The sequence below is a fragment of the Caloenas nicobarica genome, chromosome 1 (assembly GCF_036013445.1).
Source record: "Caloenas nicobarica isolate bCalNic1 chromosome 1, bCalNic1.hap1, whole genome shotgun sequence".
Classification (NCBI taxonomy): domain Eukaryota; kingdom Metazoa; phylum Chordata; class Aves; order Columbiformes; family Columbidae; genus Caloenas; species Caloenas nicobarica.
Window position 1 is genome coordinate 212,239,168 of NC_088245.1, and position 12,449 is coordinate 212,251,616.

The window sequence follows — 12,449 nt, forward strand, 5'->3', positions numbered from 1 at the left end:
ATCAGAGCTGGCACCGGGACCGAGAACCGGGAATGGGAATTGGAACCGGCACTGGGACCTGAGACCCAGAACCCGAAATGGGAATTGGAACCGGCACTGGGACCCGGGAACAGGAACTGGCACCAGGGCCGATAACCGGCACCGGGAAGTGGCGCTTCCCACCGTTGGGTATTGGGATCGTCACTGGGAACAGGGACTGGCACCGCCCGGCACTGGGAAGTGGGAGCAGCAGCGGCTGGCGCTGGGCCAGGACCTTCACCCGGGTCTGGGAACCAGTGTGGTAAACTGGAAACCCCACTGGGAAATGGGATTTGGGACTGGCATTGCTCAGGCACCAGGACTTGGGATCTTGGGAAATGGGCTCTTTAGGGAGCTGGGGAACTGGGACGGGGAACTGCCCAGGCACCAGCACCACCAGCTGGGTCTGGAACTGGGACCAGTGCCTGCATCACCTGGGCATTGGGACCTCCCAGGCACTGGCACTTGGACCAGCACTGGACCAGCACTGGATACTGGGACAAAGGTCCAGTGGAACCCAGCACCAGGACCGAGAACTGGGCGAACTGGAGCACCAGCACCAACTGGGCGCTGCACACCAGGGCTACCGAGGCACCAGGCAGTGTTGGCACATCACCCATGGGAGGGTGCAAGGGAGAGTCATCAGGATTTGAGTGCAAAGGGGACATCCCCCAGTCAGGATCAATGGGGTTGGAGACACGTTTTCCAAGGCAAGACCAAAATTATTCCCCTTTTTTGTTTTGCAAGACGGAAACTGAGGCACTGGGGAGGGTGTTCAAAGGCTGGGTGGGTGCTTGGCCCCCCCCTGCACATCCATGGGGGTGGACATGCAATGGGCTGGTGATGGGGATACAGAAGCTGGACTGGCTGGACCCCCATGGTGGAAAATGTACATTCCCAGCCCACAAATATACATCCAAGAGGGGAAAAATAAACATGACCCACCCAAAAATACACCCCCCACAGTGGGAAGGATCCAGGGGGCTTTTACAGACCCCGTGTCACGGGCAGCTCCGATCTGATGCTCTGACTTGACACACAAGCTTTATTGGCACTATTCAAGGTTTATCGTAAATGAGGCCAAAAAGAGATGGCGAGGGAAGAACAATTAAAGGAAATGTTTGTAAATGATGGGAATAAACATTTCACGTCCAAAATTACAGGCGATTGGACTCTTCTGAACAACAAAAAGCTAAGGGTCGGCTGCTGCCTGCCAGCGACGGAGTGAAAGCCTAAAGACATCTCGCCACGTTTGCGGCAATGCAGTGAAATTTTGGTGATAAAATTAGAAAGGGAACCATACCTGGAGCAGCACTGGCCTGGCATGAGCTCCCAGTCCCACCGAGGTGTCACCTGCAGCCGTACGTGGTCACCACGAGTCCTGTGGGTGGGCCACCTCCTCTGGGGTCGGCCACTTTGCCAGGTTTCTTATTATCCGAAACCCTTCTGGACTTTTCATATTAAGGTTCTTGGTATTTTCCTGTTAATTTTACGATAATTTCATTACTTATTCGATTCATGCAATATTTGTGTTAAAATGATTTTAATTCCTTTATTAGTTAGAGGAGTAGGGAAGCCAAAAATCTGTAGTTCCATGAACGCTTTCTTTGGCAGCAAAACCCATTTTCTAATATTTTCCTCCTCTTCGCTTCTTTTCCCCTCTGCCCCACAGATCTCAGGGCTGACGTGACCTGCTTGTGCTCAAAACCAGGCCAGGGCAAGGGTCCCAATTCACGCACCCCTTTTTTCTCCCCTTATCAAAAATCACCTAGGAAAAACAACCTAAATCACTGTGGGTTTTAGGATCCCATGTTTAGGACCCTAAATTAGGTCCGGAGTCTGGCAAAGATTAAAAAAAAAAAAAAAAAAAAAGACAAACCTCCAATCTCTGAAGGTTTGTAAGGGGGAAAAGTGGACCCTAAACAGGTCTCGAACCCCAAAATCATCAGTAATAGCCCTAAAACCAGCTGCCAGGCAGACTCGGGCAGGGATGGATGCTGCTGCTCCCTGTGAGGGCAGGGGGAGCGTAGAGCCTGTTTTGATTTGTGATGTGCTTCAATGGGGAGACGCTCCATCAGCGCTAATTAATTAAGATTATCATTCATCATTCCTCCCACCGGTACAGACACCTTCTGCCCGGTTAGCTGCCGCGGGCTTGCTTTAACGGCGATGGAGGTAAATAGATAAATTCCTATTGCACCATTTCACTTATTTGACCCCAAAGCTGCTAAGGGGGATCATCTCACTGCTGGGGACGTGGGGGAATTTGTCATCCACGGAGTGCTGAGTGATGCTGTGCAGTGCTGGACAAAGGAATGAAAAAGAGGAGGAAGGCAAAATGAAAAACCAAGAGAAAATGACAGAAAACAAAACGGGCTCACCCTTGAGACGCATCAGCAGCAAGAGCTCAGTTTTTATTTTGCTGACGGGCTGGAAAGCTTTAGGGAAAAGCTCCTCCGCTGAATTAGGGCAGCGAGGGGGTCCCCAGACACCCCCATCTCCCCTCAGCGACGTGGAGCCCGAGCTCGCTCTTGTCGCAGGCTCAGATCTCGCCGATTAACTTAGTTGCATTTTCGCTTTCAGCCTCGGCGGGGGAAGGAAAATTACGTAAATATGGTTTATAACGAAGCTTCGTTGCTCCTCAGTGTGATGCGAATGAGGCCGTGGTGATGTGGGTGACACGAGGGCTGGACAGGGGGGAAGGAAGAAATAGCAACGCTTTAAAACCGGACCCCAAAAATAAGTAGGAATAAGGTAAAAGGCAAAGTGGAGGAGGAAAATTGCAGCTGGTGATCCCTCCAAAAAATGAGATATCGTTATTCCTTCTGGGACTTCAAAGCAGATGATTTAGTGAGGTTTTCCTCCCTCCCAGGATTAATTCTCATGTGGGGGACCCCCAAGGTGAGGTTTGGTCCCAGGGGTGGTTCAAGATGAGCATCTGCCTGCCCAGGGTGGTGGGTGGTGAAGAACTGCCCGGTCCTGCCACCCCTGCTCTCGCGAGACCAGTTCTCCCCCTCCCAGGGCACATTTTGGGGGAGAAAAGTGACAAAATGACTGCAGGTGGGCGGCCGTATCCTCATTTTTATGTTGCAGAGATGTTGGGAGCAACCTCTGATGGCCCCAAGATGAGCTCTCTCAACCCCGCCAGGCTGCCGTCTTCTGCTCCTCTTTGAAGACACCAAGAAATGAGCCTACAACGATTCCTCCATTGGTCCCTCCACACTTGAATTAAACCTAATTTTTCTGAATTCTGCAAAGTTGTTTGCTCCGGTTGCAGCCTCTGGAATACCAGTAATGTATTCTCTCCTTTCCCTCTCCACATGATTGCAGCATAATCTCCTCCTCACTTGATTTATTTAAGCAGGCCTTCAGATGCTCCAGTAATGGGAGTCATTTAGGTCCCTCTGCAGATATGTATTTATTTATTGCTGTTCATTTAAACTGCAGCGCCAGTTGGCAGGAGAGAGACAAGGCTGGGGTCACAAGGATGTTAAATTATTCGCTGTCAAAAATAGCTGGTTGAGAAAAGTTAAATTAAGCAAGGACGTTCAAGGTCATAGTCAATCACTAGTGGGAGGAGAAGGGCATTAATTAGCTGTTTTATTTATGGGGGTCATCATGACCAAAGGACCAGGAGTTGGTAACGAAAAGGGAAACTATATCAACTACTCTTGTTTTTTTGGCAGAAGCAGCTCTTGGATGAGAAGCCAGATTGCTGTCCTTGACCATGACGGAGAAGTTGAGGCTATTGAAAGGCAGCGTCATGATGCTCACAGAGACCCTGTGGAGCCCCACCAGGCATGGGCCAGGGAGCTGCCCCTTGCAAAGTCCAGCCCAGGACTGAACTTGGCCATGGTCCTTCCACAAAGATGCTTGGGCAGCGGCTGGAGAGGTTCTTCGCATGGGTGGAGGTCTCAGAGGGCATCTGAGATACTTTGGTCGCTCATGCAGACAGGTCCTTGCCTGAGATTTTGCCACCTCTCTTGGCAGACAGTCCAGTAGCTGCATATCCCTTCTGTTCATACTTGTATTTCACTTCCCATCTGAACTTCACCAGCATCTCCTTGCAGCTATTGGACTGTGTAATAGCCTTTTCCTCCTAATTTAAAAGCTCCCTAAGATCAGGCATCTCCTCCCTTTCCATTCTCCGCCACCATGGACCAGCTCAGGTAGGAAAATCAGTAAACTGGGCAGGGATGACCTGGAGTCACTGGGAGGCGACCAGTCCACACCTTGGGGCTTATTGCTTGACCTTCCACAGAAAAACAGCACAAAATCCCAGAATAGTTTGGGTTGGAAGGGACCTTCAAAGCTCATCCAGTGCCCCCCCTGCCATGAGCAGGGACATCTGCACCAGCTCAGGTTGCTCAGAGCCCCGTCCAGCCTGGCCTGGGATGTCTCCAGGGATGGGGCATCCACCACTTCTCTGGCCAACCTGGGACAGTGTTTCACCACATTGAGTGTCAAAAATCTCTTCCTCATGTCTGGCTTGGATCTCCCTTCTTTTAGTTGAAAACCACCACCCCTTGTCCTATTGCAACAAGTCCATAAGCATGATCGTGGCAGCCAGGTCTTCAGAATCATAGAACCATTTTGGTTGGAAAAGACCTTTAGGATCACCAAGTCCAACCGTTAACCTCACACTGCCAAGTCCACCTCTAAACCATGTCCCTAAGAAGCTCATAAACATCTCTAGGGAAGATGACTCGACTTAAATATGCCTGGCCAGAAGAGACATTTCCATCCGAAGAGCCATATCATAACCTTTCATCCTGAGAAGGCCCAGTTTTTTTCCTATTTCTGCATAAAATGCAAGGTGGAAACCATCAACCCTGCTGAAACCCACCCACTGCCTCCCTGTCCTGGTGAAGGCATCAGCCATGGTTTGGGACGTGCCCGTGCCGTGATCCGCACAGCAGCTGGCTGGCAAACAGCTCGTGCAAATTAATAACTCTGCTGGGAAATCCATACCGTTAAATTCTCCACTTAATTGTCTGTATCAGCGCTTAATTTCTGCACAGTCACAAATCAGGCAGCTTTTTAACGGGCCGGCAGCTATTAAGCAAGACAAAAGTCGAACATCAAGAAGCTTGATGAGGAATGAAAACATGACATCGGATTTATAGCCTGATGAGGGTACCTGCTGGAGAGGGGCCAGAGGAGCCCCAGAAATGATGCGAGGCTGGAACAGCTCTGCTGGAAGGACAGGCTGAGAGAGTTGGGCTGTTCAGCTGGAGAAGAGAAGCTCCAGAGAGACCTTAGTGTGGCCTTTCAGTGCTTAAAAGGGAAAGATGGGGACAGACTTTTGAGCAGGGCCTGTTGTGATAGGACAAGGGGTTTTAAACTAAAGGAGGAGAGATTCAGGCCAGACATGAGGAAGAAATTTTTTACACTGAGGGTGGTGAGACATTGGCCCAAGTTGGCCAGAGAGGTGGTGGATGCCCCATCCCTGGAGACATCCCAGGCCAGGCTGGACGGGGCTCTGAGCAACCTGAGCTGGTGCAGATGTCCCTGCTCATGGCAGGGGGGGCACTGGATGAGCTTGGAAGGTCCCTTCCAACACAAACTATTCTATGACTCTATATGCTTCCCTCAGGACCATAATGATACCCAGATGTGTCCTGGCTGGTGACCAGTCTCAGCAGCAGGTCATCGCTTGGTGGACAGAACCCAAACCACGGGACCCTCCTTGCTGCAGAGAGAAAGAAAGCCCTTGTTAAGGCCCAGGGGTACTAATGACCCTAATTTAACCCTGTACCAACCCCATGGCATCACTGGAAGTGGCCTATACCCAAGAAGAGAGTTTGGGACAGTGATGATTAGAAGAGATGAACTGTTTTCCCACTGGGTGGATGAGCCTCTTCCACCCCAGGCCATCACTGTTTTTTTCCCCAGGGGATCAACAGACACAGGTGGGTGCCCCAGATCTCCCTGTATTTCTGCCTCCCAGCCTGCATCTCATCCATCCCCTTCACTTCTTCTCAGTACCGCCTTTCCCCGTTTACCCAGCTCCCAAAAGCTCAGACCAGCTCACCAATGCACATGGTAAAACTTCTGCTGCCGTGCTGCACTGATAGTGCTCCTGTCTCAAACAGTGCCAGCCCTTGGCCACGGGACAGGCTGCGGAGCAGCGTCCAGCATCTCCTGCATCAAACCGATAGCTCCTGCCTTAACTCGAGCGTGGCTTTTAGAAAGGCACCAGACCTCCCTCCTCTCCTCTCCAGGCTCTCTTCTTAAATCTTGCTGGTTCTTTCTGCACAAAATCCCGTGGAAATGTCCTTTCCCATCTGTCAGCCCAGTTCATGCACCAGTCCAAGCGATTCACCTCGGATATCAGCAGCGTCCTTCTCCCTCAGCCTATTTATTTGTGCAGAAAGCAGCTGCCAACCATCCTTTCCCAGAGCTGCTGCTTTGCCTGTGTCTCTCTGTAGCAGTGACTGTTGTCACCGCAGAAGTCTTGCCTGATTGTTCCTCAAAAGGAGCTCATTCACTGCCGCGATGTCCCCACCACCTCCCTGGGGACATCTCCCCTGTTCTTCACCCCCTTCCTCTGCTGGAGATCTGGGGTCTAGCTCATTTCCTGACCCTCTTAGCAGCATGGATTTACATTTTGACTGCTGCATGTGTTCCCTGACTGCTCAGTGATGCTCTCTGCTTTTCTACAAGGAAGAAATCTGGTGTATTATTCCCATTTTGATATAGGTCCATTTATTTTTAATGCTTTTCTGGGGGAAGGTGATGCACTTGGGTCTCTTAGGAGCATCTGAGAAGTGGTCCTGACGCCAAGGAGAAAATCGTGTGAGCATCGCTATAAGCCCTTTATACCACAGCATGTCAGTGCATTGCTCAGCCGCCTTCAAAGGCTCCAGTGTGGGTCAATACTTCTGTAACTGACCCCACGCAGGCAAGGTCCCAGCGCTGGTTTCCAAACAGAGCAGGTCATGCAGCGCTGAAGGCAGAGCTGCTCTCCCTGTCTTTGGCCTGCAAGCTAAGATGTTCTAAACTATAAAATCTCAGATCCACAATCCTGGAAGATCATTGCTAAATTCTTACAATGTTCTTCCTCCACGTCGGGGACATCAGAGCAGAGAGACAAGAAGGGAGGTGGGTTGTTGGCCATCCAGTGCCAATGGTCTCCTCGTGGGAGATGCAGCTACCTGTTGCCCCAGTCCATCCTATGGAGTCCACCCAGAGTGGTGCCTCATTCAGATTGTGTTTAATTAAAGGCCTAATTTGCCCCTTTGCACAGTTATTTCTTCTGTGAGGACAGGCCGAGAGAGTTGAGGGTGTTCAACCTGGAGAAGAGAAGGCTCTGGGGAGACGTTATTGTGGTCATTCTGGACTTAAAAGGGGCCGATAAGAAAGATGGGGAGAGACTTTTTAGCAGGGCCTGTTGCGACAGGACAAGGGATGATGGTTTTAAACTAAAGGAGGGGAGATTCAGGCCAGACATGAGGAAGAAATTTTTTACGATGAGGGTGGTGAGAGCCTGTCCCAGGTTGGCCAGAGAGGTGGTGGATGAACCATCCCTGGAGACATCCCAGGCCAGGCTGGACGGGGCTCTGAGCAACCTGAGCTGGTGCAGATGTCCCTGCTCATGGCAGGGGGGGCACTGGATGAGCCTTGAAGGTCCCTTCCAACCCAAACTGTTCTGTGATTCTAAGATACTGGAGGAGAGAGTGGATCTTGCAGGTGAGATCAGGGTGGGAGCTGTGGCCCAGAGAGATGCTGAGAGATTTATCTTCCCCTGAAAAGCCAGCAGGTAAATCAGCAAAGATTATCTATGATTCTATCTACAAAAGGTAACTCAGGTATCACAAATCAAGCTCTGCCAGCATGGGATTGCTTGAGCATTTACTGTTCTCCTCTATCCTGAATCATCCTTTAATCCTCCTCCTTGGGAGTGACACTAGGGTGGGAAACGGGGCTCAGGTCCCCAGTCCCTTGGCTGGCTGAGCCACCTTTTGCTCAGCAGTTTGTAATTAGACGAGAGCTGGGCTTATTCTATCAGCTTTCCTACTCAGCATTGATCTGATCTCCTACGCAAGTACTTGCCTGCTTGTGACTAAGTGACTTCAGAGGAAAATGCCCAAGTGCTGAAAAAAAAAAGATGATGTTGCAAAGCGTGGCCTATGGGTGTGCTGCAATATTAAAGTCAAACGTGGCAGCCCAGCCCTGCAGCACTTCGGGGTAATCTGCACTTAAGGAGATGAGGTTGGGGCAAATGTCCTGGCTCATTCCCAGCTGGGTTTGTGGCTAAACTGTGCGGAATGGGGAGATACCACTTAAAGGGCAGCTTTGGAGGATGCAGATGTGAGCATTTCCCACCTTCTTAACCCACTCTAATTCCTTCTGGGCTCCAGGACCCCAGTGTGACATAGAATCATAGAATGTCATGAGTTGTAAGGGACCCACAAGGATGATTAAGTCCAACTCCTGTCCCTGCACAGGACAACCCCACAGTTCACACCGTGTGTCTGAGGACGTTGTCCAGTCTCTTCTTGAACACTGTCAGGCTGGGGCTGTGACACCTCCCTGGGGAGCCTGTTCCAGTGTCCAGCACCCTCTGGGTGAAGAACCTTTTCCTCATGTCCAACCTAAACCTCCCTGGCACATCTTTCTGCCATTCCCTCAGGTTCTGTCACTGGTCACTAAAGAGAAGAGTTCGGCACCTGCCCCTCCTGCTCCCCTTGCGAGGAAGCTGTGGCCTCCATGAGCTCTCCCCTCAGTCTCCTCTTCTCCAGGCTGAACAAACCAAGTGACTTTAACTGCTCCTCATACGGCTTCCCATGACTCCTCTATTCCTGGGATTTCAAAGAACCCATCTTCCCAAGAGAACAAAGGAAAAAGTCTAATTTTCAAGGCTTCCAGACATAAGCTGATGGACCTAGGAATAGCAGAGGACTGAGTAACAACCATTAGTAAACCTGAATCTTACCTGCGATCCATCCTTCTCCTGGACTAATATAGAAAACAAGGAGATAACAACACCCAGCACCATGTTCCTTATGTTCCTCCTCAACTGAAAAGAACAAAATCTTTCCTGAAGCCCCAGCGGGATGCCAGGACCAGGTGGGGGTCAGTCAGTAATGACCTATGGGTGTTGCTGTCTTGTTAAAACCCTGAGACATCAGCAGATTAAGGTGCTGGCCAAGAGCTCCCACCTTACCAGGGTTTCTCATGGCACAAGCAGCACTGGAGAGCTTGGAAGTCAAACCCTCCAGGACACTGGGTATCGTTCAGCCACGACCACACAGCTGGAGGGGACCAGGGCTCAGCTGCTTCGGCAGGGATGCACCTCTGCTTGGGAGCAGACAGCATTACATGAGTTCAGTCGATGACCTTGATTTTCCCATGGGGTTTCCCAAAGTGAGAAACAAAGACGGTTTGGAAAACAAGCATGTTGCCAGCAATCCCACATTCCCTGGAGCAGAGAGGAAGAAAAGGAGCAACTGGCACTGCTGTTCTCTCAGCTGCTCTTCATTTATGATGGGTCAGAAGCCACCCTAACAAATGCCGACTCCAAACTGTCCTGCCAAGAGCTTTTTAGGCAATTTTCCTGCTGATTCTCCTCTTCGCTCCAGAGGAAAAAAAAAAAAAAAGATTTTTTTTTCCCCTTCTGTCACTGTCTCTGCCTTCAGCTCCCTGCAGACAGACATCTGGAGCTCCCAAGAGCACACAAAGAGCTGGGCAAGGCAGAGCCGCACATCAAGGCTTTTCCACACAACTCTTTTGGCCGATAAGCGGCTTGTTGTGATATAATGACCAGTTCTAATCTTGGCTTCACAAGCCCAAGTCAACCCTGGGATCGGTGGAATGACCTTGGATTTACACCGGTGTAACTGAGACCGAGTTTTGCTCCATAACAGCTTTCCTCTCCTTCCAGTCACGCTCGCTGTGCAAACTGGTGGCTTGATTCTGAAGGACTCGCAGAAAGGCAGGACTTGCTTTTCCTAAGCAAATCTTGGAAAACTTTGCTGTGTGGTGAGTTTCTCCTCGTTTCCCAGTTGCCTAACAATACTGCCCATTTACAGTGTGTAGATACATCAGAGCATTGCCTGGTTCCTGTCTCAGAAGAGACTTTGTCCTTCCTAGCAGTGATCCTCGGATGTCACTTTTGGACTGCCCTCCTCGGCTTTTGGAGCGGCCAGCTCTGGGGAGGAGGAGCAGACAAACGTTGGATCTCATGAAACACCCTTGACCAAGTCCTTGCTACCACATATGTAGAGCAAAGCTTCCAGAAGAAGAAAACAAAGATGACTCAGATGATTCCCTACAAGACAAGAAAGCAAGATGAGTAAGCCAGTAAAAGGACAAATTTCCCCAGGGATTTACTCACTTTGTGCAAAACGTTTCTGACTGAGCTACCTTCAACACCCACCAGGGCCTGTGGCTTGGCCACTCACCGCTCTTGCATTTCAAAAAAATTGAGGTTTTAGAGGGGCTGAGGATAATTTGCCATGATGGCCATATGGCCCAACAGTCCCTTCACACCCCTGCACCAGGAATCATGCATCCACGTTTCCGTCACTCTCACCCCATGAGAACTTGTCATCTGGGAATTTCCCCACTGTTTCTGAGGCAGATATTTTCTATGACCTACTCTTCTTCAGCAAGGAACTGAGGGGAGACCTTCTCGCGCTCTCTACAACTACCTGAAAGGAGGTTGAAGCCAGGTGGGTGATGGTCTCTTTTCCCAAGTAACAAGTGACAGGATGAGAGGAAACAGCCTCAAGTTCCACCAGGGGAGGTTTAGATTGGATATGAGGAAAAATTTCTTCCCAGAAAGGGCTGTCAGGCATTAGAACAGGCTGCCCAGGGCAGTGGTGGAGTCACCATCCCTGGAGGTGTCTAAAAGACGCGTAGATGAGGTTCTTAGGGACATGGGTTAGTGACAGTGTTGCGTTAATGGTTGGACTCGATGATCTTGAGTGTCTCTTTCAACCAAAACAATTCTATGATTCTGTCATCTCTAGGACATGTCCTGGAGGCTCCTCAGGTATTTCCTTCTATGAATTACTTATCAGCCTCACCTTGACCCCAACGTCAGCCTGCAGCAACTCCAGCCCTTGCGCTGACGCCTGCACTTGGTGAGGAAGCCAACTCCAGCCTCTGCTCTGGGACCGTCTCCGATTACAGAGCTGGGGGAAGTTGCCTCAGTATTAATCAGAGAGGTCACCTCTGCCTCTCAGCTTCATCCGGGCTTAGCTTCCAACACTAGGCAAGCATAAAACCATTAGCGACATCAAGATTTATTTGCTGTGGTACAGGCTGGCTGGAAAGGTGGAGCTGAGGGCGGCGGGGAAAAAACAACAGCGATGTAATTGTTGGTGTAAATCCCACCAGCAAGGCACAGCTCAGCATCCTCGTCTAAGCCCCGAACCGTAATTCAGCAGCTGCGTTTCGGAGTCCACAAGAGCCTTGACTTGGGTACAGCCCCTCAGAAATCATCCTCTTCTTCTTCCAGTGTCTAGCGATTGGCCTCTTCGTCCTCTGCAAGTTTTATATTTCAGGGGAAAATCCTGTCCTGTAGCCAAAATGCGCATGTAGATGTCCCCAAGTGTACTTTTTCCAAAGAAATCTTTGACGCAGTGTTTTCTCATTGCTGGTCGTTTGTGAAATGGACTCAACCATCCTTTCAAGAGCTCTGGATGCAGCTTTTTATCATACACTGGGAAAAGCAGCAATTATCCAGCACTGCTGATGAGACTGCTGGTTACCACCTGCGTTGTGCAGATACTCTCCTCACACAGCAGTGATGCAGATGACGATGATGCCAATGCCTTGATTCCCCTTTTTCTTCCAGGTTTTAGAGAACAGGGATGTCTCAATCAGAAACCTCGAGGAGAACGTGACACTAATTTTAAATGCTCTGTGTAGCCAGTGCAGGCTCAGGCATTGCACTCATGGTGATGAGGAACCCTAAATCTTCAGAGGGTTCCCAGGAAGGCTTCTCCACCAACCCCAAAACTATGACATGCCCAAGGCCCACCTAAGCTTCAGCAAACCCTGCTGAGTTAGCTATGTTTTGGGGTTTTTTTTTAAATCACATTTACTTGGCCCTCCAGACAGCTTCCCCCCCTCTTTTGTACAACACAACTGCATTAGTCAAGTAAATGAATAACAATACAGTTTTTGAGCAGACCTGTGGTGCTGCCAAGAAGCTGTTGCCTCATTAAATCTGTGTCATATGTACTTTCACTCACACAAAGATGCATGTCTTGGCTGCTGGGCATTGTACAAGAGTCGAGAATTTGGGATTTTTTTGTGTTTCAGATTCTTGGTGGTTTTTTTGAAGGAGATGGCATTGCGCAGTCCATGGGCAGAGCAACGGAGAAGGAACCAGGAATCCTCCGATCCTGCAAAAAAAAAACCCAAACGTTAATCCGTCTTTCACAGAAAAATACATCCAGCTCACAGTTAGCATTTTC